Below are 26,584 nucleotides of genomic sequence, written 5' to 3'. Positions count from 1 at the left end.
GTAATATAAATAGGGTTTTTTTATTTTTACAATTTGAATTTGCACATATTTGCATAACCTAAATATCTGCATTTTTCTCATCTTGTACCTGAATAAAATTACAATAGGTCATAATTACAGGGAAGTGAATATTAAATTGCTATTAAAGTTCCAATTTTATTTGTAGCATTCTAGGTGGAAAACTACAAATGACATTTTTAGTGTATAAACCTAATGTCCCAGTTTAAAGTCTTGACATTTGCAGTAGCATTCTTTTAAAAAGGTAATCATTGTTTTTCCTTGGTTACCTTCATTAAAATCACAACTAATCACACCCACTCTTAATGTTTTCCATTTCCAATAACAGTAAATTCAGAATATGAATTTTCTCCTAATACTATCAAAACAAGCTTGGTTGTAGTATGTGCTTACCCGAAATAATAAATGAGCCTAAAACCTGGTCTAACATGAAGTGTCAAACATTCAACCATAACTTTTTTTTTTTTTTTTTTTTTGCTATTACCAGGATGTTTGATGTAATTCATGTTGATGTAATTTAACAGGTAACATTTTAATTAGCTACCTCTCTTAATTAAAAAATGAGTTACAAAATCCTTTATATTTAAAACACCTTGTTTTTACTATGAATTACTGAAGTATCTATGGACCAGAATAACTTAGAAGAACAAAGCATTTTATCAGACCTGCTGAATCAGATTCTCTGGAGCCCTAGGACTCAGGAATGTGTATTTTTTACAAGCTCCAAGTGGGTTTTTTTAGAAGCACCACATGTGAGGAGCACTGTCCAAAATGAAATGGAGGATTCTTCACAATAATTAACCATTTATATTTTCTGTTCCCCCTACCCTCTTTGGTCATTGTGAATCTAAGCTTAGTAACTAATGCTGAATCTTACAATTTCTACCACAATAGTTCTAGATGAAGTCTTGGTATTTCCTCAGTCATATGAGGAAAATCTCTATCATGAAAGCTTTATTTTTGTGCAGGTACCCTAGAACAAATTTTAGTCTCTTTTGTTTAAAACATTTAGTATACCTATGTTAGACCTACACTTGATAAAAACAGAAGGATTTGATCACTTAAGAATTTTGAAAATACTCCTCTAGATAGTGGCGCTTTTTCTTAAATGTACTTCAAGATCTTGGAGAAAATGAACTTTTCATATGCTCCTTGTGGGAGCATCTGACAATATCTTAGTAAAATTGAGTATACATAGGCTTGAACCCAACAATTCCATTTCATAGATGTTCTAGATAAACTGAGACATGTATGGCAAAGTCTTATTACTTTTATTTTTAATAGAAAAAAATCAAAAGCACTGTAAACATTAAGCAACAGGAGAATGGTGAATTGTGGCATAGTCATATGATGAACTGTTTATTATACTGCTATTAAAGTGAGCTCTGTGTATGATAATGAATGAATGTCTTCAGCAAAAACAAACTACAAAAGGATATGTATTGTATAATAACATTTATAGAATGTGTGTATATGATACTACATTTTAATAAACCTTGAAAACAATGATACATGTTTTAAGTACTTGAATTTACAATAGTAGTAGTGTAAAAGCGTGCATAGGAAATAAATTTCCAAATTCAAGATTGTGATTTTATGTTAGGAAGGATAATGGGATCAGGGTACGGTACAGAAAGGACTCAACTGTATGTATTGTCTTTTTTTTTTTCTTAAAAAAAAAAAAAAAAGACACATAAAACAAAATAAGCATGGTAGTATATTAGAATTTAGTCACGGGGCCCCTGGGTGGCTCAGTGGATTAAAGCCCCTGCCTTCGGCTCAGGTCATGATCCCAGGGTCCTGAGATCAAGCCCCAGGTCTGGCTCTCTGCTCAGCAGGGAGCCTGCTTCCCTTCCTCTCTCTCTGCCTGCCTCTCTGCCTACTTATGATCTCTGTCTGTCAAATAAATAAATAAAAAAATTAAAAAAAAGAATGCTCCATTAAAAGCATAGATGAGTTTATTTTACTTATTCTATTCTATATCTTATAGTAAGTGCTTAAGCATTAATTGGTATCAAGAACTACAAGTTACAGGGGCGCCTGGGTGGCTCAGTTGGTTAAGCAACTGCCTTCGGCTCAGGTCATGGTCCCGGGGTCCCGGGATCGAGCCCCGCATCAGGCTCCCAGCAACATGGGGAGTCTGCTTCTCCCTCTGACCTTCTCGCCTCTCATTCTCTCTCTCAAATAAATAAATAAATAAAATCTTTAAAAAAAAAAAAAAAAAGAACTACAAGTCACAGTCATGGCCCACAGAATTCTAACCAGCTTAAATTAGTATATTTTTAAATTTTTTCAATTTTAAAGATAAGCAGTAATGTTTCCTTTCTTTGCATACTGGCTTTTAATTCTTCCTGCTCTTGTAAATAAAGAACAACCTTGGAAACAATTTTTCTTATCACTACTCCTGCATTTTTCATGTTATTTCATAATATTTTCTATTGCTATGGCTATAGATATAACATTATTTTCCAACATATCTGTAAGCATTTGAAACCCCAGTTTAAGCTCTGTATTTATACTGTATCACAGTAGAATTCTTGGACAATATATGGATTTTTAGATTTTGCGATTGTATACATGTGTGTATGTATATGCCTAAGAGAAAGACTGGTCAGTCTTGAGGTATGATCTTGAATTTATCTTGAAATATCTGCAATTGTATGATGTCTTCTAGAAGCTCAGTGTGCTCCAAATTAGACATTGAAGTATTAGTTTTAGTTGCATTTACATATTTGACTTTTATACTTTGAGAAGGTAATAGTAATAGAGAAGAGAAATTAAGAAATTAAGCTACTTTAGACTAAAATATACAAATGCTGCTGGGTGTCTATAATCTGTGGTGGTGCTGTATAAGGATCAGAAAATCATGATTATCAACCCCAGTTGAAAATTTTCTAACTTTCATAATGTAATCAAATTTTTAAAGTCTTCACTCTTTTTTTTTCCTAGGTTTGATATTGATAAAATGAAGACCATAATAAAACAGTCCCCTACTTAGCCCAGCAGTTCTTATCTTGTAAGTATTAACTCTCAATTAGTATTTAGTATTAACCTCAACCATTTTTATAAAAAGCTAGTGTTTGATTACAGGTTTTGCTTTATTTCTGAATTTTTTTCCTACTAGCCTAGATTGACAACTTTTTTTTTTTAGAGCAACTGTGGTGCGGGGGGCAAGTGCAGAGGGAGAGAGAGAATCTTAAACAGGTCCCATGTGCTCAGTCTGATGCAAGACTCAACCTCATGACCCTTAGATCATTACCTGAGCCGAAATCAAGAGCGGGACACTTAATCAACTGCGCCACCCAGGCACCCCTAGATTGACAATTTTCTGATCTCCCCTTACCCCCTACACACTGAAGTTTGGTATTGATTTAACCCAATTTAGAGCAAGAATAATGTCATTGCTTTGGGTAAGTTTCGATTTTGAGAAGTATTTTACAGCCAGGCCTTACCATCTCTGAATCTGAGAATCACAATCTTTTTTTTTTTTTTTTTAAGATTTTATTCATTTATTTGACAGACAGAGATCACAAGTAGGCAGAGAGGCAGGCAGAGTGAGAGGAGGAAGCAGGCTCCCTGCTGAGCAGAGAGCCTGATGCGGGGCTCAATCCCAGGACCCTGGATCATGACCTGAGCCGAAGGCAGAGGCTTTAACCCACTGAGCCACCCAGGCGCCCCGAGAATCACAATCTTAAACACTTTTTCTTCAAAGGATTTTATATATGACTAATTATCTTTTTTATTATCATCATGAATCAGGTTTACTAACAATTATTTAATGGTTTTATAAATTAGAAATATTCTCTTCACTTGAGAAATAGTTTTTTCATTTATTTTTGCATTTCACAAGATTGCACTGCAGACTTTTCTGTGAGATACTTAAAATTAAACTTTTAAACTTCAGAAGGTAGGAAAAATAGGAAGGCAGTCACTTTTCCTTCCTTTTATATATGCACGTGCACACCTTTCTGAGATGAGAATAAGAAATGTTTTTACCCTGATTGATTTAAGTTTTGAGAAATAGATTCTTTTTTTTTTTTGGCTTTCATTTATTAGAGAGTGAGAAAGAGTAAGCATGAGCAGAGGAAGGAGCAGAAGGAGAGAGAAGCAGACTCCCTACTGAGCAGGGAGCCCTATTGGGGCTTGATCCTGGAACCTGAGATCATGACCTGAACAGAGGCAGACGCTTAACCACCAACTGAGCTATGCAGGTGCCCCAAGAAACTTAAAAATTCTAACAGGTTAGCTGAAATTAATGTCATACCCCTAAAAAAACTCTAAAATCAAGGTCATTGTAACTGTACAAGATAACTATTTTCCTGGTAATCAGTTACCAAAAAGATTCATTTCTATCTCTTCCTTGAGCTGATTCTATATCTCTAAATAAAAGAACTCACGTGCGACTGTTTTCTGACCTTGATGTTGAGGGATCGCCCATTGAGGTGAAAACCAGTGCATCACAATCTTCTCTTATCTCATCTAATACCATTATATTAGTGACTTGGTAAGTAATGTATATGTGTTGAGGAGTGACCTTATGATCATAGAAGATCAGCCATTGAACTCAGTAAGTAGTTTTTAGGGTAGAAATCAATTAAATATTGAAAACCTTTATTAATGAGCCAGTTGGAAGAGTAGTAGCCAAATACCACAGGTCACTTCTTTCTCCGATTTTTTCCTTTTTATATTTTTGTCTCTGGAAAACTATAATGGAAACATTTACAAATCCCCAAAGAATCCTATATAGCTTAGGCATAAGTTCCTTAATTGGTCCCTTGGAAGCCAGCTCAGTTTTACTTTAGCTTAAATCTTAGAAAAAGAAATCTTTTTGATTGGTATTGAACTCCCAACTGTATATACTAGAGAACAGTCAACTTTTCAAAAAGAAATAGGTATCATTTAACTTCTAACAGATTTATAAGCATAGATAACGTCACATTCCTAATCTTATTTCATCTCCTTTTTAAATTTCTAAACAAATAGCCTTTCTTGCATATTGTCCAGCATCTTTTTTTTTTTTTTTTTTTTAAAGATTTTATTTATTTATCAGAGAGAGAGAGGGGGAGAGAGCGAGCACAGGCAGAGGCAGAGGGAGAAGCAGGCTCCCCGCTGAGCAAGGAGCCCGATGTGGGACTCGATCCCAGGATGCTGGGATCATGACCTGAGCCAAAGGCAGCTGCTTAACCAACTGAGCCACCCAGGCGTCCCTGTCCAGCATCTTTTAAAGATAGGTCATTTGCTATATTTTATAATTGGAATGTTTTCTGGTTGTTCTAGGTAGTATGTGTGGAGTTCTTTTTAATCTTAGTTATTAAAATGGTGATTTTTCCAATTAAACAGTGCCTAGAAAAATGGGTACGTAGTGACAGTATTCAGTAATTCTATATGATTATGTGGGTATATCCCCTCATCTGTCATTCTCTTATGTTTGTTTAATGCCATTCTTTAAGAAAGGGATATTTTTTAAACTATTCCCAACTTGCGGACTGTAGATATTCCAGAATTTATAGAATATTGGTGTTTCATTATATCTAATGCTGCCAGAATTAAATAATAGCAGTGTTTCAAGTTCATTTTTACATACTGTTTTCGGTTCATTTTTATATTTATTACTTAACATAAAACATTCAGAAATAATCATATTTCTTCCCTTAATTTCCCACTTTTTCTTTTTTGAGCGGTATTTTGTTTTTTTACGTTGCAGTTTTGGGTACATATGCTTAGATTACATATTTCTGTTGTATAAACTTAAAATAACTAGGTATGTCATTTGGTGGTAAATGAAATAACACCTTTAGGTGCACTGTCCGCAGTAAAGATCATTGCTTCTTTCTAATCTATAACAACAGAAATTTTAAGACACTGACTTTTTAAATAAGAAACAGAAGATAAAGCAGAAAATTCATTCAGGGCTGTCATTGTTAGTCCTATAAAAAAATTTTTAAAAAGGTCATGGAAACAAGTGACCTTGTAATTCAGGAGACTGATTATTTTCCTGCTATAGATAACTAGTCTAATATAAATATAAATGACAAAAATTATTTCTCACATTGGACTGAGTAGGTAAGTTTTTAGAAATGTTATCAAAGTTAACAAGAGAATAGCAATGGCATGTTGCTAATTATACCATATTAGAAAAAAAATAGTCATTTTTTTAATTATAAATAATGTAGGAAGACTTAGGTGGCTCAGGCAGTTAAGCATCTGCCTTCAGCTCAGTCATGATCCCAGAGTCCTGGGATCAAGGGCCCTGGAGTACAACCCCACCGCCACCCCTACCCCCGTCCTGCCCAGCTTTCCTGTTCAGCAAAGACTCCAATTCCCTTCCCCCCTCCTCCATGTTCTCTCTCACAAATAAGTAAGTAAAATCTTTTTTAAGAAGTAATGTAAATGTGGGGCTGACTAAAATACTGCAAATAAAATCAGAATGTTAGTAGGGCAGTAAGTAAGTAATATTGCAACTGATATAAATTCTGTTGTATTTTCAATGAAAATGTAATGCTTTTGGTATGAGTTACTAAATATAGCTGAATAGTCTGTTTTTACATATTTGTAATTGAAATTCAGTCTTCTACAAATTGCTGTCTACCTGTGGTACTCATGAGGAAATTTTAATTATCTTGAATAATTTTATAATGTGAATGTTTCTGGGAGAAAGATTTGTGCCAAAAGAGATAAAAAAAATAACAGATTTCTCTTTTGGCACTTCAATTAGTGGTAAGCAGTGTTAACAATCAAAAAAATTTATAAGGTTGCTAGGTACTGTCAGCATTTGGTAGTAAAGAAGGTTTGCAAATACCATTTGATATTAATTTAGTTCAATATATCAAGTCTAAGCTCTTACAAGGGTATGTCCTAAGGTGTATGAACACAGAAAATTTACAATGTGCTACAACCGTTTTTCAGTCATTGGTCAAATAATTGCTCTTTTTGAGAATTAGATAATGTTTAATTAAATGTCAATTGTTCCTGTCTTTAAGATCTTAAATGTTTGACATATATGTGTTCAACAGAGTAATTTAAATTAATGAAATCTGATCTTTTGTCTATGCAAGGCTGTTTCTGCTGTCAACAAAGTGGTAGCCATAAAATTTGAGTTTTAGTGCCAAAATTACAGAAAGGAGGTGGAATCATTATTTACCCTTCCTGAGCAACTTCTCAGTTCAAGATGGATGATTCAAAGAATATTAAGAGGGAATTTCTTATTTATGAAGTTACTTTTGATGTTTTCTTAGGAAGACGAAAACAAGACAAAATTTAATAGCACAGGCCTTAATTAAAATAGGAAATAAATATACACATATGATGAATTCTGCTGTAATAGGGATTTCAAGTTTAAGCGTACATACTATATAGGTAACAGTCCTAGACTATTCAGTGCAGTCTTGCCCTTTGACACTATCTTTTTGCCTGAAATTGAATTTTCAGAGTGATTTCTGTATGAAACAGGAATAAGTTGAATGCAGAATTGAAACAGATACATGTCAGGTTGTCAGTAGTCACACCTGACTTTTTAGTCTAGACTGTTAGTTTCAGTCTTCCTGGTACATTCAGTAAATAAATTTCTTAAAATTTTTTTTTGTTTCATTTTCATTTAATTTTCTCCTTCAAGTTATTTCTTTAATGCCCTATTGTCAGAACTTAAATGCAGATTGTCCTTCAAATCCTTATTAAGACAGCTTGAAATTTTCTAAAAGTCAGTTTTTAAAAATTTTGTTTATTTACTTGAGAGAGAGAGCACGTAGAGGGGCAGAAGGAAAGAGAGAGGAAGAGCATCTTAAGCAGACTCCCCAGTAAGCACAGAGGCCCACACAGGGCTTGATCTCACAACCCCGAGATCATGACCTGAGTTGTTTTGTTTTGTTTTGTTTTGAAGATTTTATTTATTTATTTGACAGAGAGAGAGATCACAAGTAGGCAGAGAGGCAGGCATAGAGAGAGGGGGAAGCAGGCTCCCCACTGAGCAGAGCCCGATGCAGGGCTTGATCCCAGGACCCTGAAACCATGACCATGACCTGAGCCGAAGGCAGAGGCTTAACCCACTGAGCCACCCAGGCGCCCCATGACCTGAGTTGTAACCAGATCTCAGGCTGCTTACCTTGACTGAGCCACCTAGAAACCTCTAAGAATCAATTTTTTAAAAAATTTTTAATTTTTTTTTTTTGACACAGAGAAAGAGATCACAAGTAGGCAGAGAGAAAGGAAGGGAAGCAGGCTCCCCGCTGAGCAGAGAGCCCGATGACCCTGAGATCATGATCTGAGCCACCCAGGCACTCCTAAAAGTCAATTTTTTAATTGATCTATAGTCATTTTATTTTAATCCTCAGAGTTTTAGAATTAGAACCATAATAGATAAGCTTTTTTCCTTAATGGTATAAATTATGTCAGTTGTAATAATTGATAAAAAAAAATTCTCATAAGAGAGATTTCAGTTCATTATATAATTTCATCCTCTGGCCCTTGATAGGTCTTCTAAAAATAGTTTTTCTGTCTTTTCTCTAGGCTGAGCATACCTAAGTCTTTCCACCTGTTCTCATAGTATGAATTCTAGATCACTAGTATCCTGCATATTCCACTTTTGGATTCACTACGTTTTGTCAGTATTCCTTCAGAAATACTGCATACAGAATTGAGTGTTCTCTGTGTGGTCTGAGGTACACAATACAGTATTTCTTTTATGAATAAGATCTGTTAGTGCACCCTTCCTGATTCCACTAACTTTCTCTTTATCATCAGCACTGTTGGTTCATGTTCAGTCACAGTCCCCTGAAACCCTGTTTGTCCAAAGTATGTCGCAAAACTTATGAAGTTAGATTCAGCAGTCATTTATTAAATACCTGTTCACTACTAGATGTGTTCATAAAAGTTTAAATTTGTACAGTTTTAACGGGCTATGAATTGGGCATTACTAACCTATTTTACAAAAAGAAAATGCAAGGTTCCATGTATTGAAATAACTTACGATAAGGATTCAAAAGCCAGGATTCCATCTTGGGTCTCCCAGATTCAGATAAAATTGGAAATAAAAATTGGAATTTACTATTAAACTCTTTTGCACTCAGGATGATGTTAGAGCCCAGGAGAGATACCTAGAATGTTTTATGTTTTTGTTAAGTGCAGTAATGTCTTATGTAAACTAGATTAACTGAAATTACAGCATTAGGATGGAAAGTAAATGTGCCCAAACAAAAATGTCAATGGAATCAAAATTGGAGTGACAAATCATTTAGAAGGAGATGAGGGGTGAAAACCATTAATGCATATAAAATTTGTAGCTTTTTTTTATTGTGTTTTAAATTTTTATTAAATTTTTACCGAATGTGAAAACTAAGGTATTTAAAGATTTCTGTGTACTCAGATTCATCTTCAAGTTGACTTTTTAAGCTAAACATATTTATTGTCTAACCTTTCAAAATGACTGTCTTTTTCTTAGAAGGCATAAAAATGAAAAGTTGATATATATCAAAAGCTAATAAAGATAATTAAAAGCCTACAATCCAGAATATAAACCACCTCACTTGGAACTAAGACTTTGATAAAGGTAAAGGACAAGAACTAAATGGTTCTGTTCTCTAATTTTTTTTTAATAGCTCTTTGTTTGCTTCTGCATCTAGCCAGTAAGGCTCTTCCCATATCTAGTTAAGGAATGTGGCTTTTCTTTTAGCCAGCAAAATGGAAAGCACAGTTTAAGGAATGGAGGCACTGTAATGTTTGTAGTGGACTAAGATATAAAAGTAGAAAAATGGTGTGGACCATACCAGGAAGCATTGTTAGGTATATAGGTAGTCCAGTTTGAATAGTTTGAATGGATGATAGATATAAAATAATTAAGGCAGTTATTTGCTCAACACAGTACTCAGAATTGAGAATAATTTTCTCTATTCAGAAGTTCTTATAAATGGGCAATTCAGTATCAGCCAGAAAGGTTGACGTAAGAATGCACTAGAGAGAATACACTTAAGTTGTCCTCAAAGTAGGAATAAATAGGGGATTAGTGAATATTTTAGCCTCCATCAGCAGCTTCAGTGAAGATTCAGAGAGCAGGTGGGAATATATAGTTTAGGAGAATAAAGAACCGAAAACAATTTATTAAAAGCATGATAAGTAATTTTATTCCACTTGCTATTTACCTGGTGGCCACAGCACATGCCTGATCAGTTTTTGTCCACTTATAAATACTTTCTATGCTTCTCTAACTTATAGGAATCTTTTTCCTAAATGTATAGCCACCAATACTTATATAATAAAATGAATAATAATCCCTTACTGTAATAACATTTAGTTTCTCTTGAAATTCCTGATTATTTCAGAAAGGTCCACATACTGTATTGGGTTGTCCTGTCTCTTAAAAGAGACTTTTTAACTGGAGTGGTAGAGGGTTCTGATTGGAAAGAAATAGGAAATACTGGATAGGTCCTAATTACACAAACCTTGATATTTTGGGTGTTTGCTTATCTGTCTGTATTAAGCAACTGAGCCACCAAAGCTCCCCAAAACTTTCAGTTTCTTAATAGAGTAATAAAAAATTATTACGTTAAATAAAATTGTCACACTGTTTAATTAAACCCCATAACTTAGGCCTATTCTTGAAGATATTACAGCATGACTAATTTTAAATTTTCTCCAGGTATAGTATCAACATTTCATACCATGAGTGTAGTATTCCATTGGCCTGAGCAAGTATAGTTATTCTGTTTCCCAGGGACTATGTAGCCAGCTCCTTATAGGTTTATGTTGCAGAATTTGAAGCATACTTGAAGAAAGTAGTTATTACAAATAGTCTTGATACCAGATTAAAAGTGAAGTTAAATATTTGAAAAACCCAATGCAATGTACTAATACATAGTGGGTATGTCTAAACAAAAGAGCAAAAATATTTTCATGGCATGTATTAATATCTGAATATCTCTATCATGTGATGAAGCCCTCTGTAGATTCAAAGAAATTTATAGTTTAAAATAACCCCTTCTTGGGGCGCCTAGGTGGCTCAAGTCAGTTAAGCATCTGCCTTTGGCTCAGGTCATGATCTCAGGGTCCTGGGATTGAGTTCCACATCTGGTTCCCTGCTCAGTGGGGATTCTGCTGCTTCCTCTTCCTCTTCCTCTACCCCTCCCCCCTTGCTCATTCCCTCCCTCCCTCTCTCTCGCTCTGAAATAAATAAAATCTTAAAAAAAAAAAATACTACTTGAAATCATAATATAAAGCCTACTTTAGAAGGTCATTATAAGTGGAAAGGAAGACTTAAAACTTACAGACTGGGAGATTATTGTTGTTTTGTGGTTAAACACAGGTAAAGGGAGATTTATCTGGCTGGAACTACTCTACTGGAATTATTCAATTTATTCATACATTTAAGTCAAGAATTTCCATATTTTTCTTGAATATGAAAGATACTTTTGCTAATAGCTTAAATCTATCAGGCTTTCAAATAGAAAGCAGTTCTTTTTTTATTATCTCAGTTAAAAATAGAAATAAAAATAGGAAAATATCTTCCCCTGAGGGTGTTTATTAAAACATCAGTGATAAAATTGCAGTAACCTCTAAGAGATGATATTAAGATGAGAGAAATTATAGTGGTTTTTTTTTTAGTGATAAGAATGATCCAGTAGAAAAACTAAAGATGCAGGGAAGAGTGCTAAAGGATTATTCTTAAGTGAGCAAGAGAGGATAAAATATAGTATATAAGAGAAGGTTTGTATCTTAAGAACAGTGATTGCTTATCAATTATACAGAGAAGGAAGAGTTATATCAGCATATATATATATATGTGTGTGTGTGTGTGTGTGTGTGTGTGTAAGTAGATGTAGTAGAAATTGACAAAAATTCTCTTTTAATAGCTTCTGTTTCCTGGGTGAAAATGAGGAGGAAAGGAGAGAGATTATGGAAATTTGAAGGGAGAGAAGAGACATCTGTCTGATGGTTTTCTAGAAGAACGAAAAAATGAATAGATCAAGGCTGCCAAACAGCTTCTGGACCAATTTTAGGTATAAAATATTTATAAAGTAAAATTACTTCTGGTCACAGGTGACATCATCTTATACATAGAAAACCCTTGCCCCCCCGCAAAAAAGTTACAACTAATAAAGCAAATTCAGTGAGGTTGCAGGATACAAAATCAACACTCAAAAATCAGTGGCATTTCTTTGCATTAAAAATGAACAATCCAAAAACTAAATTAAAACAATTACATTTATAATAACATCAAAAAGAATAAAATGCTTAGGAATAAAATTAACCAAGATGGTGAAAGGCTCCTACACTGCAAACTACAAAACATTACTTAAAAAAATTTAAGGCACACAAAAAAATAAATAAAAATTTCAAAAAAAATTAAGGACACAAACAGAAAAACATCCTGTATTCATGTTTTGGGAGTCTTGGTATTGTTAAGACTTGGTATTGACAGTACTATCCAAAGTGATCTACACATTCAGTGCAATCCCTGTCAAAATCCCAATGACATTTTTGTAGAAATAGAAAAACTGCTCTAAAATGTATACAGAATCTCTCAAGGGACAACAAATGGCCAAAACAGTATTGAAAAAACAGATTTGGAGATCTCATACTTCTGATTTCAAAAGTTCATGCAAGGTCCTGGTAATCAAACAGTGTGGTACTAGCATAAAGACAAGACATATAGACCAATGGAATAGACTAGAGGGCCTTAGAAATAAACCCTCACATATATGATGAAATGATTTTTAATATGCATGCCAAGACCGTTCAGATGGTTCAGTTGGTAGAATGTGTGACGCTTTTTGATCTCAGAGGTATGAGTTTAAGTTCCACATGTGGCATAGTTTACTTTAAAAAAAAATTCAATGGGAAAAGGACTGGATATCAACATATAAAGTAATACCTTATACCATATGCAAAAATTAAAATGGATCAAAGACTTAAATGTAAGAACTAAAACTCTTAGAAGAAAACTATAGGGAAAACCTGATGACATTGGACTTGGTAGCAGTTTCTTGAATAGTACACCACAGGCAGCAACAACAAAAAGGTAAATTGGACTCCATCAAAACTTAAAACTTTCTATCAACAGTGAAAAGGTAGCCTAGAGAATGGAAGAGAATGCTCGAAGATTATATATCTGATAGGTAACTTCTATCCAGAATACATAAAGAACTTTTATAATTCAACAACAACAACAAAACCAAACAACCCAGTTAAAAAATGAGCAAAGGACTTGAATAGACATTGTACTAAGGAAGATATACATATGACCAATAAACAGAAGATGCTCAAAAGACTACTCATTAGGGAAGTAAAGAATTAAAACCACACAAAGATACTACTTCACATCCATGAGGGTGGCTATTATTTTTTAAAAGAAAGGAAAAAAAATAAATGTTAGCAAGGATGTGGAGAAATTGGTACTGTTTTGCATTTCTGATGGCGGTGTAAAGTGATAGAGCCTACTATGGAAGACAGTGTGGCAATTTTTCAAAAAATGAAAAATAGAATTAAATGCCATGTAATCCTGGGGTTTAGACCCAAAAGAATTGAAAGCAGGATTCAAAATAGATATTTGTGTACCATGTTTATAACAGCAAGTTAATCATAATAGCCAAAAGAGCAAAGCAACTTAAATGTCCGTAGACAGATAAATGGACAAATAAAATGTATATTTACACAATTGAATGCTACTCAGGTATAAAAAGGAAAGTCTGATATATGCAACAGCACTGATGAACCTTGAAAAGGTTATCTTAAATAAAATAAGCCAGACTCAAGAAAATAAATACTTTATGATTCCATTTATATAAAGTACCTAAAGTAGGCAAGTTCATCAAGACAGAAAGAATTGTGGTGTCCAGGGGCTGAGGGGATGAAGGCATGGACAGTGTTCAATGGGTACAGTTTCAGTTGGTGTAGATGAAAAGGTTCTGGAGATGGAATGTGGTGATAGTTACACAACAGTGTAACTGGATTTCATGCCACACAATTGTATAAAATGGTAAAATTTGTGTGTATTATAGCCACAATTTTTTAAAAAATGATATTCTTACTGTGAAGTTTAAAAAAATTTATGAAAGTGACTTTCATTTTGCAATATTCACATTTATTTCTTTCAAGATTGTCACCTTTGACTTTGTTTAAAAATATAGACTTAGCAAAAAAGAAAAGAAAGAAGATTGAAGAAGTGACCAATGGATTTCTTCTTGATTTTGAAATTATCGTGGATTAATTATTATTATCATGTATATGTATACATGAGTTAATGTATACATATACTGTGGGGAGCAAGAACAATATATAGTCTTAAATAGTTGTTTAATGAGCATCTTCCCATTAAAAAATATACATAGCTAATCTCCCAAGCAACCTCTATTTCATATACTACTCTGCTCTATTACTGTCTCAAATTTCTTTTTTTTAGAAGATTTTATTTGAGTGAGAGAGAGAGTCTCTTAGAGAAGTAATTGCATTTCCTACATTTGAGTAAGTGGAAACTGTTTAGGAGAATACTTCCTTGCCTAGTGAAGAGAGGAGGCAGGTAGGATACAGGAAGATTTAGAGTCACAAGATTCCAGTTTATTTCTCATCTCTGAATACAAAGTTAACTCATCTTTCCAAGGCTACATAATCTGGAATTACCTTTGCAGGAGGAGATTGGTATCGGGGAGAGGGAGAGGTAGAATCTTAAGATCTTAAGCAGGCTTTTCCTTTAAAAATGTATTTGGGGGCACCTAGGTGGCTCAGTTGGTTAAGCATCTGACTCTTGATTTTGGCTCAGGTCATGATCTCATGGTCATGAGATGGAACCCTGTGGGCTTCATGCTCAGCATGAATCCCAGTTAAGATTCTCTTGTCTGCCTGTGCCTCTCACCCACTACCACCCCTACTCACAGTCATGCATGCACTCTGGCTCAAAATGGATTAGATAGATCTAAATAAAAGTATATTTGCATTTGCCCACTTAAGTTTATTGAAACTGAGCATTTGTATGTCATTTCTTATTTTTCCCTTGACATGAAGTCTTAACCTACTTGATGAAGAGGTCTTTTGAAAGTTGTACTGCAAGGGATGCAATGCTGTCTGTAAATTAACGCTTTTACAAAGGTAAAGACCAAATTTTATTAATTCACTTTGTGTTTATAAAAGGAAAAAATAACTTCTATATATTATAACATTCAAAAATTTAATCAAATATTTAATAGTATTGGCTTATTGACAAAGGATGAAAAATGCTTTTCATTTCCTTATATTACACATCTTTGTATTCCTGACCTATAGCAATGTGCTTGGCACATAGTAGGCTTTTCTTAAACATTTGATGTAGAAATAAATTTTATTACGCTATTGTGAAGCTTTTCATCAGTTTTGATCTTTAAACATAGGTTTCTTAATGTATTCTTTTCTAAAAGAAAAAAATTTTTTGTGTCTTTAGGTGCTATTGTGTATTTAAAAAAACAAAAACCTTGGAGTAAAGTAGCAGCACATAATGGTTTGTGGATTTTGAAAAGGTGCAGGCCATATTGTGCTGCCTCAAAAATACAAGGATCTGATCTTCTGAAGAAAATATATTTCTTTTTATTCATGGCTCTTATGATAGTGATGTCAGCAGTGCCTTAGCAGCACGTAAATATTGGCGTTAAGATTCTAAAATTATCTCCAGTATTAACTGTGCTGCTGAAGTAAGGTTGGCCATACTCTACAATCTAATGTTTTACAGTTTACTATGTCTTAATATGTATCGATATTGCTGATATATCTTCAGTTTTGAAAATGTATTTTCAATATTATTGATAATCTTGTTATATTTAGAATGATTCTATAAAAATAAGTGCTAACTTTTCCGATGTATTGTATGTGTATTAAAGTAATATATAATTGTGGGGCACCTGGCTGGCTCAGTCAGAGGAACATGCAACTCTTGATCTCAGAGTCATTAGTTCGAGCCCCATGTTGGGTGTAGAAATTATATATAAACATTTAAAAAATTAAATAAAATCTTTTTAAAAATAGACTAAAATAAAATAATATAATTGAAATTTAATAATTCCGTTGAATGCCATCAAGAGTTTATTGAAAGAGCTTATACAGAATCAAACTTACTTTAATGCATATTTATATTCAGTGTAAATACTGAAGTTTTTACTTAAATATTAGTTTTCCCTTTGTTTCTCTAGTGAAATGAAATTTAAGATATTTGCTTATCTCACAGATAAGTGTACATTATAAAATACACATTCTGAACAGAACTTAGAAGACAGTTTTTAGTAATATTTCTAAATATTTCCTTATAAAGGAAGGGGGAACTATCAAAATATGTAAATTAAATTCCTGAAATCCCGGGTCTTAAAATGCTCCTGATCATAACTTCAAAGTTAGGAAAGACCTCACAGATGACCAGCCTATTTTTTGGGTTGCTCAGGAAACAGAAACTCAAATTAAGTAATTTACCCCATATGATAGATTGTGATCTTTAATCCTATGCCTTCTAACTGTATACTATGATATTTTTTCCTCCTTTTTATTAAATGTTTTTCTGAATTCTTAGGCTGAAGATTTTTGACAAGTCGAAAATATGAAGTCCTTATTTGTTTTTTTATATCCAATATTTAACTTCAGAGTAAAAGTAAAAATTATTATATAGCTATTTTATAGATGGAAACACAGTCAAAATTTTTAACTTAAGATTTGAAGGAAAATGTTTTCTTCGTTTTTTTGTCCTTAAGATTTTATTTATTTGAGAGAGAGAGTACAAGCAGGGAGGAGGATCAGAGGGAAAGGGAGAAGCAGACTCCACACTGAAGGAGCATATACAGGGCTGTGTCCCAGGACCCTGAAATCATGACCTGAGCCAGAGGCAGCCAGCCGCTTAATCAACTGAGCCACCCAAACGCCCCAGGAAAATATTTTCTTTACCTTCTTTTTCTTACTTAGTTACTTTATTAAGTTTTATTAAGTCATTAAACTAAAAATTAATGTTCAGGATAAGGCACACTTCGGGTCTTCTTTTCTACAAGGAGTATCCTAACCTTTTCTGTATCCTAACTGTAACCAAGCAGAAAATCTATAAAATGAAAGCAGTTCTTAATGAATCATTTCCAATTATTGTCTCTTTTAGAAACTCTAAAAGTATTTCAGATGTAATTTAAGGAATTGTATTTGAGGATCTTCTGTTTAAATTCTAATTTGAAGGTAAAGAAAGTATATAAGATAAAGCATTCATTTTTAAGAACAGCTTTTCTCCTGCAAAATTTTTTTACCCCAAATAAGGAAGCAGCATACCATATATGTGGTAGCTAGAATTAAATGCCAGCATTTACATGGAAATAAGTATTGCCTTGGTGCTTTGAAAAATCATCATCAAGTTTTTAACCTGTTTTCCTTTATTTCATTTCAACTATTTTAAGTTTGTCTAATATTTTCCAGAACTCAGGAATTAGATTTCTTTTTTCTGTTCTTATTTTCCTAAGTATATTTTGACTTAATTTTAGAAAATTATATTTAGTTTTATCTGCTTTCTAAATGACAGAAAGAAAACCTGGATTTTACATTTACTAGGTGAATCTTTATATCTAGATCATCCAGATGTGAAGAAGGAACATGTGGGGCTATTACAACTAAATGAAAACTTTCTTGTTTTAATCCTGAGAATGAATTAAAGAAAAATTGAAATATTGGCAAAGTGAGAAACTATAGAAAAACTGTTAAATTGAAATTTATCATAACAGCATACAGCTTCTTTCCAGTCTCTTACTAAAGAAGAGGAAATGGCCTGTCAGTACCTAATGAAGCCCACATTTTAGGTAATTCAGTGAAACTGGGAAGTTTTATTTGTATGAGTTAATACACTTCCATCCTTGTATAATTTTGAGCACATAAAGTGCAAATAGTAAAATAAAAGTTATACCCTTTAATGACCTTAATTTGGTTATTTTACAAAGAAAAATAACTATGGGTGTGTATTAAATTCATTTTTTCCATCTTCTTTGGAAAAAAAAATCCTCATTTTTTTCATCCAGTTTCTTTTAAGTTGATGCCATATAATTTCAATATTGAACATCTAAAATCTCTTACATGGAATATGGATTGAGTTTGGAGCTAACTCAGAGGATTCAGGCAAGTATCCAGGAGGTAGCAAGAACAATATTTTATTAGTTGAATAAGTCAGTTTACATTCCATATTTAAATATAGATCTCTGAAGATCACACATATGGATATGTGATGGTAGATGTGAAAATTTGGCTGACTAAATTCTATACTCAACTGCAAAGGTTTTCTTTAATCAATTGTATATCCTTTTGGTTGTTATAGAATTACATGTTGTTTGTAAGCCACTAAGTATCATTCTGGATACATGCCCAGGTTAGCCATAATTGGATTAATAAGATTAAACTTTCCTAACTGCGATCTCTAAGTTAATAATTTATTTCAAGTTGACATTCTAAATCAATTTTTTTTCCTTTTACAGGTGGATATTACTATCCCTTATTCATCGAAAAAGTTTTAATTAATTCTAAGTGTACTTTCTCATTGAGTATTAACAAAATGGACAAAAATTAGTGTCCCAAACTTTTGAGATAGATTTGGCTCTAGTAAGTATTTAGACATATTATTTGCATGTCTAGGAGAAGAAATGAGACCATCATCATTTCCAGCCAAAATTGTTTTTTCTTACCTCTGTAAAAGGATTTCTTACAATTTATGTTTTATTACTAATAACTTGAGCCCCTTTAATGAAGAACTAACTCACCAGAAATGTGAGAGTATATGTTCTTGCTTTGTTTGTTTATAAATATATCTCACAGATTTCTGATGTCTTTTTTTTTTTTTGAGCTATATACAATGAAGAAAATGTTGACAAAATAAACAAGTTTAAACTTTCTATGTTAAAGTTACTGTTGCATGGTGACAAGTGAGTTGCTTTTTTTTTTGTCTTTATTATTACTGAAATTAAATTCAACATTTATAATTTTTATTTGGGTCTATTTCTTGATTACTAATACATGGAATTCATTCAAATCTTTATGAGTAAAATACTTAAATTAGCATATTAATGATTCTAGGTCCCCATTAATTCTGTAGAACTTTGAATAATATGATATTTATTGTATTCTTGTGATTGAATTTTTGTGTTCTGAAGAAAGATAAACTACCTGGAAAATGGTGTTATTGTTTCTATTTATCATATGCTGTAGGGTTAGATTTTAAGAAATTATGCTGAGAAAGAAGAACTTTTAAGCTACTTTTACACAGAATGTTACTCAGTATAATTAACGTATTATTTAAAGGTTTTTTTAATATCTTTGTTTTATAATTTAACCACCTACCATGGGTTAGTTTATTAAAGAATCTTTAGGAAGTAGTAGAAATTCTGAATCACCCCAGAGTTTGCTTATTTCCACATTTCATCATTTTAAAATCTTTGGGAATGCTTATAGCATTTCAGGTTTATAAGTTCTTTTTTTTTTTTTTTTTTTTAAGATTTTATTTATTTGTCAGAGAGAGAGAGGGAGCACAGGCAGACAGAATGGCAGGCAGAGGCAGAAGGAGAAGCAGGCTCCCTGCCGAGCAAGGAGCCCGATGTGGGACTCGATCCCAGGACGCTGGGATCATGACCTGAGCCGAAGGCAGCTGCTTAACCAACTGAGCCACCCAGGCATCCCAGGTTTATAAGTTCTTATAGTGCCACTAAAACTTTTTTTTCTTTTTTTGGACTTAATCATATGATAGTAAATTATAGTTTTTTTAGGTTTCCCTGTCATCATTTAAAAATGCCATTTTAGTATGAAACAAGCAATGAAGAAGAAAGGTATTTGTTTTCCTATAGTTTAAGTCAAGAAAGTACATCATTTAAGAGAATTTTTAAATTTTAAAATAGTTAACACAGATTTTTATATTAATTTGTTTATACTTTCATGGATATCTCTTGTGGCAGTGTGAAAATTCTGTGTTTGACAGGGAGCATTAAAAATAGATTTGAAACAGTTATATAGAGAGAGGTACAAATTAATTCTATTAATTAATTTCTATTAATGCTGAGAATCCACACGGAACAAAACAAATTTCCACCCTCATAGAGCTTACAGTCTTGAGAATGAGACGTAGGTAATAGAATAGACCAAAAAAATGAATAGGTTCTATATGTGATATGTCAAATGGTGATAAGTTCTATGTAGAAAAATAATGCAAGGGAGGGGAAAAGGATGAAGTTGTTTAGAAGTCAAGAGAGATGTTTTTAAATATGGTCAGAAAACGCATCACAGAGATGATATTTAGTAAGAAAAATATTTTTAAAATGATAAGGAGTAGACCATTAGGTATCTGAGAAAACAGCCTTTCAGGCAGATGAAATAATAACTACAAAGATTCTGAGGCTGAAGGATTTTTGCTGTGTACAAGGAACAGTAGGGAGGTTTGGGTGGCCATGATTAAATATGCAAGAGGGATACTCATAGCTCATGGGATGGAAGAGTTTATAGGGGCTAGATTTTATGGCTGTTTAAGCTTTTAGCTTGCTCTACAGATTTAATTTTTTATAATTCTTCAAGAGAACCTTGACGATGGTATGGCCTTCAGCCTACTTGACCTTTGTAGGTAGAACAGTATTTACGAATCTGACTCAAGATTAGAAGCTCCATCTGACACCATTTATAATATAAACAAGATGTTTAAATAGTTGGTTAATAGGTACATGTGTGGTGATCAGGTTTTTACAAATTGTGCTTTCATGGCTTGAAGTTTTCTGCTTGATCAGTTTAGCTTGTCAATGCTAATGGCTCCAAGAGACAGTGACCTTACTCATGTTTGTCATTTACCCAAACAGTCACTGCCATCTCTGACTTCTCCCTTCTGGAATTGCTGCTATAATTATTTCATTATTTCTTACCCATTCTGTAACATCTTATGTGAGGAGTTCTTTGCCTGTAATTGCTTCATTCGTTATGATATATATCCCACTAAAACACTACTTTTGCTTATAGGATAAAACTTAAACTCCTTAGTTTGCCTCATGATCTTGCCCTGGCTTTAAGTTTTTCCACTTTTCTTCAAGTGAACTAGTCTTGATGCATCCATTTTTTCTCTTTCCCTTTATTTATGCCATTTCTCCCACCACAACTCTCCCAACTAATTCTTTTGTTTGTTTATGATTTTATTTATTCATTTGACAGAGAGCTAGAGAGCACAAGCGAGGGGATCTGCAGACAGAGGGAGAGGGAGAAGCAGGCTTCCTGCTGAGCAGGGAGCCCAGTGTAGGGCTTGATCCCAGGACCCCAGGATTATGACTCGTTAAGCAGACGCCTAACGATTGAGCCACTCAGGCGCCCCTCTCCCAACTAATTCTTACATGCTTAAAAATGGGTCGGACCTCTTGTGTGTAGTAAACATTCCCTACTTTAACATTTGACATTATCCCTCCTTCTTGTGGTATGAACAATTTATATATGTAGTTCTTAGCCTTTTTCTCTAACGTAACACACCTGAGGTACAGAACACTTCCTCATTGTGCCTCATTTGTTAATACATATTAACCTTTTAAATGTATTAGCCATATGAATAAAAATTTAAAATTTTACAAGCAGAATGAAGAAAAGCAAGTGGACTAAGATGCCCAGAACTTGAAAACATCAGCGAAAGTTCAGGTTCCAAAGTTTAAATACTAATTTTATGCTGATCAGTGTTATAGTTGATTTTTTTTCTGTTGTATGAAAAGCGCCTCCTCTCTCTCCTTTCTATCCCCCCTTCCCTCTTTCTTTCTCTCTCTCTCACCTATACTTGAGTATGGACCAACCATATACATTTCTAGGATTTTAACATATTTAAAAGAATAATAAATTCTCTATTTTAATTTTTTAATATTGTAAAAGCAGTTAATAAATATACTCCTTTAAGAAGTAATCCATGTGTTTGTTATAGTGTTGTTTATGATATTAAAAATTCGAAAGAGTTTTTAAAGTGTCCAGTAATAAAAGGTTGATTAACATGCTGAGTGAAATATTATACAGGCATTTAAAATAATGTAATGAATATTTAATCAGCTAGAAAATTGTTCATGATTAAGTAAAGATATGTCAGATATTATAAACAGACTCCTCAAAAGAAATCATTTGCTAAACTGTTAATACTGGTTTACTGCAGGTGTGAGACAAATCTTATTAGGGTAAGGTGGGTTGGATCTTATTTTCATGATTACAAATAAGCATGTATGATTTTGTGACTCAGGGAAAGGAAAGTTTGTTTTCTGAAAAGGAATACAGAAATCCTTGAAAAATAAAAATTAGTTGAAACAGACTTACAACTGCATAATCAATCCCCTTTGGAAATCTGTGAATGGAAATCCTACTGAGTTCAGGAACTTTAGAAGTGACAGTGAAGAACAGAAGAAGTAATTTCAAAAATCAGATAATTTTAAAATCAGCTGTGGGAGAGCAATCTGTATTTTCTCAAAGGAGTGTTGAAAAGAATTCAAGAATTTGTTGAGTGGTTTTGCTGTCATTTCTCTACTCTCCAGCCCCCAAAACCTCAAAAGGTAAGTATAAAAAAGAAGTAGATGAATCTATTATAATTTTGAAACCATATTAATGAACTATATAAAGAAAAATCAGTTTATTTCATAGATATAAATACTTAACAGCAATTAAACTGACTTAGATCTAAAAATTAAGAATTTTCCTGTTTGGGGGCACCTGGCTTGCTTAGTCAGTAGAGCATGTGACTTGATCTTGGAGTCATGAGTTCAAGCCCCACTTCAGGTATAGAGCTTACTTTAAAAAAATTTTTTGGGGGGGATGCCTGGGTGGCTCAGTTGGTTAAGCAGCTGCCTTCAGCTCAGGTCATGGTCCCAGCATTCTGGGATCGAGTCCCACATCGGGCTCCTTGCTTGGCAGGGAGCCTGCTTCTCTATCTGCCTTTGCCTGCCACTCTGTCTGCCTGTGCTCACTCTCTCTCCTCTCTCTCTGACAAATAAAATCTAAAAAAAAAAAAAAAATTGGCAGGGGGGACACCTGGGTGGCTCAGTGGGTTAAGGCCTCTGCCTTCCGCTCAGGTCGTGATTCCAGGGTCCTGGGATTGAGCCCTGAGTCGGGCTCTCTGCTCGATGGGGAGCCTGCTTTCTCCTCTCTCTGCCTGCTTGTGATCTGTCAAGTGAATAAATAAAATCTTTTTTAAAAAAGGAAAGAAAAGAAAAAAAAATTTTTTTGTAAGATTTATTTTATTTATTTTACAGATGGAGATCACAAGTAAGCAGAGAGGCAGGCGGGGGGTGGGGCAGGAAGCAGGCTCCCTGCTGAGCAGAGAGCCTGATGTGGGGCTCTATCTCAGGACCCTGAGATCATGACCTGAGCCGAAGGCAGGCAGGGGCTTAACCCACTGAGCCACCCAGGTACCCCAAGAAAATAAATTTTTTTAGTAAGAAAAAGGATAAAAAAGAATTTTCCTATTTAAAAAGATTTGTCTTAATGTTTCCTAGCATGAAAGTAATACATAAGCATAGAAACTTAGGAAAAGGCAAAAAATTCTATTTAAAAATCACATTTTTACCATCTAGTAGCAGCTCCTTAGCCTTATTCCCTTCTAGTTGCATAGTTAGATTAGCGAATTTTTATTTCTTAATCCAATTCGTAACTATGCCAGGGATAGCAATTTCCGTAATATTTTACTGTAAAAATGCTTAAAAGTTTAGTAACTTTTTTCTCAATATTAGTAAACTTGAACATATGAGAAGGTACATCTTAACTAACCCTATGGTCTCCTCTACCACACCTTCATGCCAGCCCCAACGGTACCTTTCCGTAATGTAAAAGCATTCTGAGGCAAGGGAAGTCATTGAAGTTTTTCTAGCAGGAGAGTAAGAAGAATAAATACTGAAGTATGTGTAGTAACTCAAGATTTTCTCAAAGAGAAATCTAAGACTAGTATATTAAATTACGAGTTTGTTTCTTTTGTATCTCTACTGCCCTATCGAATTTATCAAAAAGCTGATCCATTCTGAAATTGTGAAATTTGCATTTGATATTCAAAAAGCATTTATTATGGACATTTCAGTTCAAAACATGGCTAAATGTAAATATGACACAAATTATGAATTCATAGTGTATGACCTTTCTGTTACTTTGACCCAGTTAGAATGTAAGCAAAAATGTTATGTCTCAACTTGTTTTTCTCACATGCAAGTATTTTAGAACTTAACTAAAACTCTTAAGTACAGTAGTAATTTAGAAAGGTTTAGAACCTGAAAACAATTTGGCTAATAGGATAAAGAAAATATTTTTTTTGAAATCTAAAGATCTTCATTTGTGGGAGGGATTTTTGTCAGCAAAACAGGCTTATGGTACAGATTTCAAGTCAGATTCCCTGTTGTGCCACTTTTGTCAGCATTAGTGGTTTATTGTATCCTTTGGAAGAATAGGAAAAATGCCTAAAAGTAAAGCTATTATTTATTATGGTTCATAATAAATAAGCTACTGTACAATTCTTTTAAATTAGTGATACTTAGATACATTTACCTCTAAAACTCAAGGAATTGGGACCTTTAAAATGTGATGACTTACTCATTTTAGAAAATGCTACGCAGTTATGCTCTTCAGAAAACATTTATGGTGGTTTTACTATGCTTCCTATATTCATTATGAAACTAAATCCCCCCACCGCAAAAAAAAAAAAAAAGAATTCCTTTAATGTACTTTTTTTTTTTTTTTGAGATTTTATTTATGTATTTGACAGAGACAACACAAGTAGGGGGAACAGCAGGAAGAGGGAGAATCAGGCTTCCCGCTGAGCCGGGAGCCCCATGTGGGGCTCTATCCTAGGACCACAGGATTATGACCTGAGCCGAAGGCAGGCGCTTAATGACTGAGCCACCCAGACACTCTTAATGTACTCTTATTTTCCATAATACCAGATGTTCTTGGTTTCTGGATAGCCAGGTTGGATGATGTAATTTGGAATTTAGGTAAAGTTTGAACAAATTTCAAAACTAGCATGAAAATTCATTTATTTAGGTTAACCTATTATGCTAATAAACACTAGTTCCGCAAGCGTTGTTGATTAGAAGTCTTGTAAAATATGGATGTGAACTGACTAGAGTGCGTTCAGAGAATTGAAAAACATGGGGTGTTCAAATGTCATAAGGAATGGTTGAAGGTATTGAGAAGCTTCCTTGAAAAAAGACATAACAAATCTTGAGGCTTGTGTATTTTGTTTTGCACTGGAGGGCAAAAGCAGGGAGACCAAGTTTCAAGGATGCAAAAACATCTCCTTAAATCTACTGACTTTGGATGCGTGCATTGTGGAAGTGAACTGCTTTACCAGGAACCTCAAAAGTGAAATGGGGATGGGGATAGTTAGTAAGATTTAAAGATACTATTTGAAATGACAATGAATGCATCATCTTAAATCCTTGCCATTAAAATGTAAGGGCATTAGTACTAATAGGACAATTTTTGACTAAAGGAAATTACAGGGAAACATGGGGTTTTTTTTTTGTTTTGCTTTTGGACAGTTTTTATTGATAAAACATTTTTTTAATCAACCTAACACTAAGGAAAGTGCTCTAGAAGTTCAAGATCAAGTTTTCCAGAAACATGTCACTTGTCTGAGAACTATGAAATAAATGAAAATGTTAACTTATTAAATACTGGAGTTGGAACATAATATTTAAATACTAAACGCTTTTAGTTGGCATTTATTTTCAAGGCTGTTGGACAAATCCAGTATAGAACTAGATCATTAAGTTTTCATTTTCCTCTTAAGACTTCAAAGGAGAGTAAAGTTAAAAAAAAAATTAGAAAAACCAACAGAAATCAATTCTACACAAGTTCTTAATTGTACAGTTTTGGTTTGAGAGGATTTATAGTGTCAATGGGGACATTATTTGTTGTTTATATTCTATGGTATTTGGATGTTAATAAGCCTGAAAGGCCATAGCTTGGACTTAGAATTACACTCTGGAGATTCCCTTTTTGTAGTTAAATACAGGGGACTCCAGCTTCAATTGGAGCTTTTCCTCTTGCCAGGCACTTAGTAGGTACTCAGTTACTTACTAGGTGGAGTATTCCCAGAAGGATCAATATCACTCTGAAATTGGCAATGTGGTCTAGCTGATTCTGGCATCAAGTATGCAGGAAATAATTTTGTAGTATCTTTGCCAGTTCTTTTGAGCCCAAATCATTTTTGGGCTCACAATTAAACAATGTTATGGCTTGGCTAAGAAGATAATTCTTTTAACATCTCTTAATGCAGGCTTCTTATTAGTTCTTACAGTTAAGTACTTTTTCAAACCACTCTGGTTCTCTTCCAAATAAGATAAGAGATTATGAATATGAGATAACTGTAAATACAATAATGAACATCAGCCATGGCACAGTTTTTAAGGTGTATTTGCCCCTCTGGGAAATCCAGTGATTTTTTTTTAATTATTTAAATGGTAGTTTTAGAGAAAATGACCCAAATCTATCAAATTATTTTAATACCTTCTAGGATTAATTTTTTTTAAGTGCATATAAAAACCACTCAAGCTTTAGGTACTGCTATTAATGCTAGAAATAACTGCATGGTTGTCCTTTAGCCAGAAACTTTTACATTTTGTAACCCATTTAAGTCTCATAA

General features: G+C 33.6%; 1 long non-coding RNA gene across 2 annotated transcripts in view; it reads left to right on the top strand.

Moving 5' to 3' along the window:
- LOC116574341 overlaps positions 1 to 26,584 on the top strand; it is a 97,264-nt gene that overhangs the window by 57,058 nt on the left and 13,622 nt on the right. Inside the window, exons 5-9 of one of the 2 annotated variants that reach the window (XR_004279225.1) lie at positions 2,968 to 3,034; positions 8,521 to 9,559; positions 11,856 to 12,002; positions 15,004 to 15,087; positions 17,557 to 18,573. This is a non-coding gene — a long non-coding RNA (uncharacterized LOC116574341). Of the gene's footprint in view, positions 1 to 2,967; positions 3,035 to 8,520; positions 9,560 to 11,855; positions 12,003 to 15,003; positions 15,088 to 17,556; positions 18,953 to 26,584 lie in introns of those variants that run through there. The other variant, XR_004279224.1, reaches the window with a different exon arrangement.

Source organism: Mustela erminea, chromosome 15, assembly GCF_009829155.1.
Source record: "Mustela erminea isolate mMusErm1 chromosome 15, mMusErm1.Pri, whole genome shotgun sequence".
NCBI lineage: Eukaryota > Metazoa > Chordata > Mammalia > Carnivora > Mustelidae > Mustela > Mustela erminea.
The sequence above is the reverse complement of the archived record's forward strand: the minus strand, read 5'-3'. Positions and strand labels throughout refer to the sequence as shown.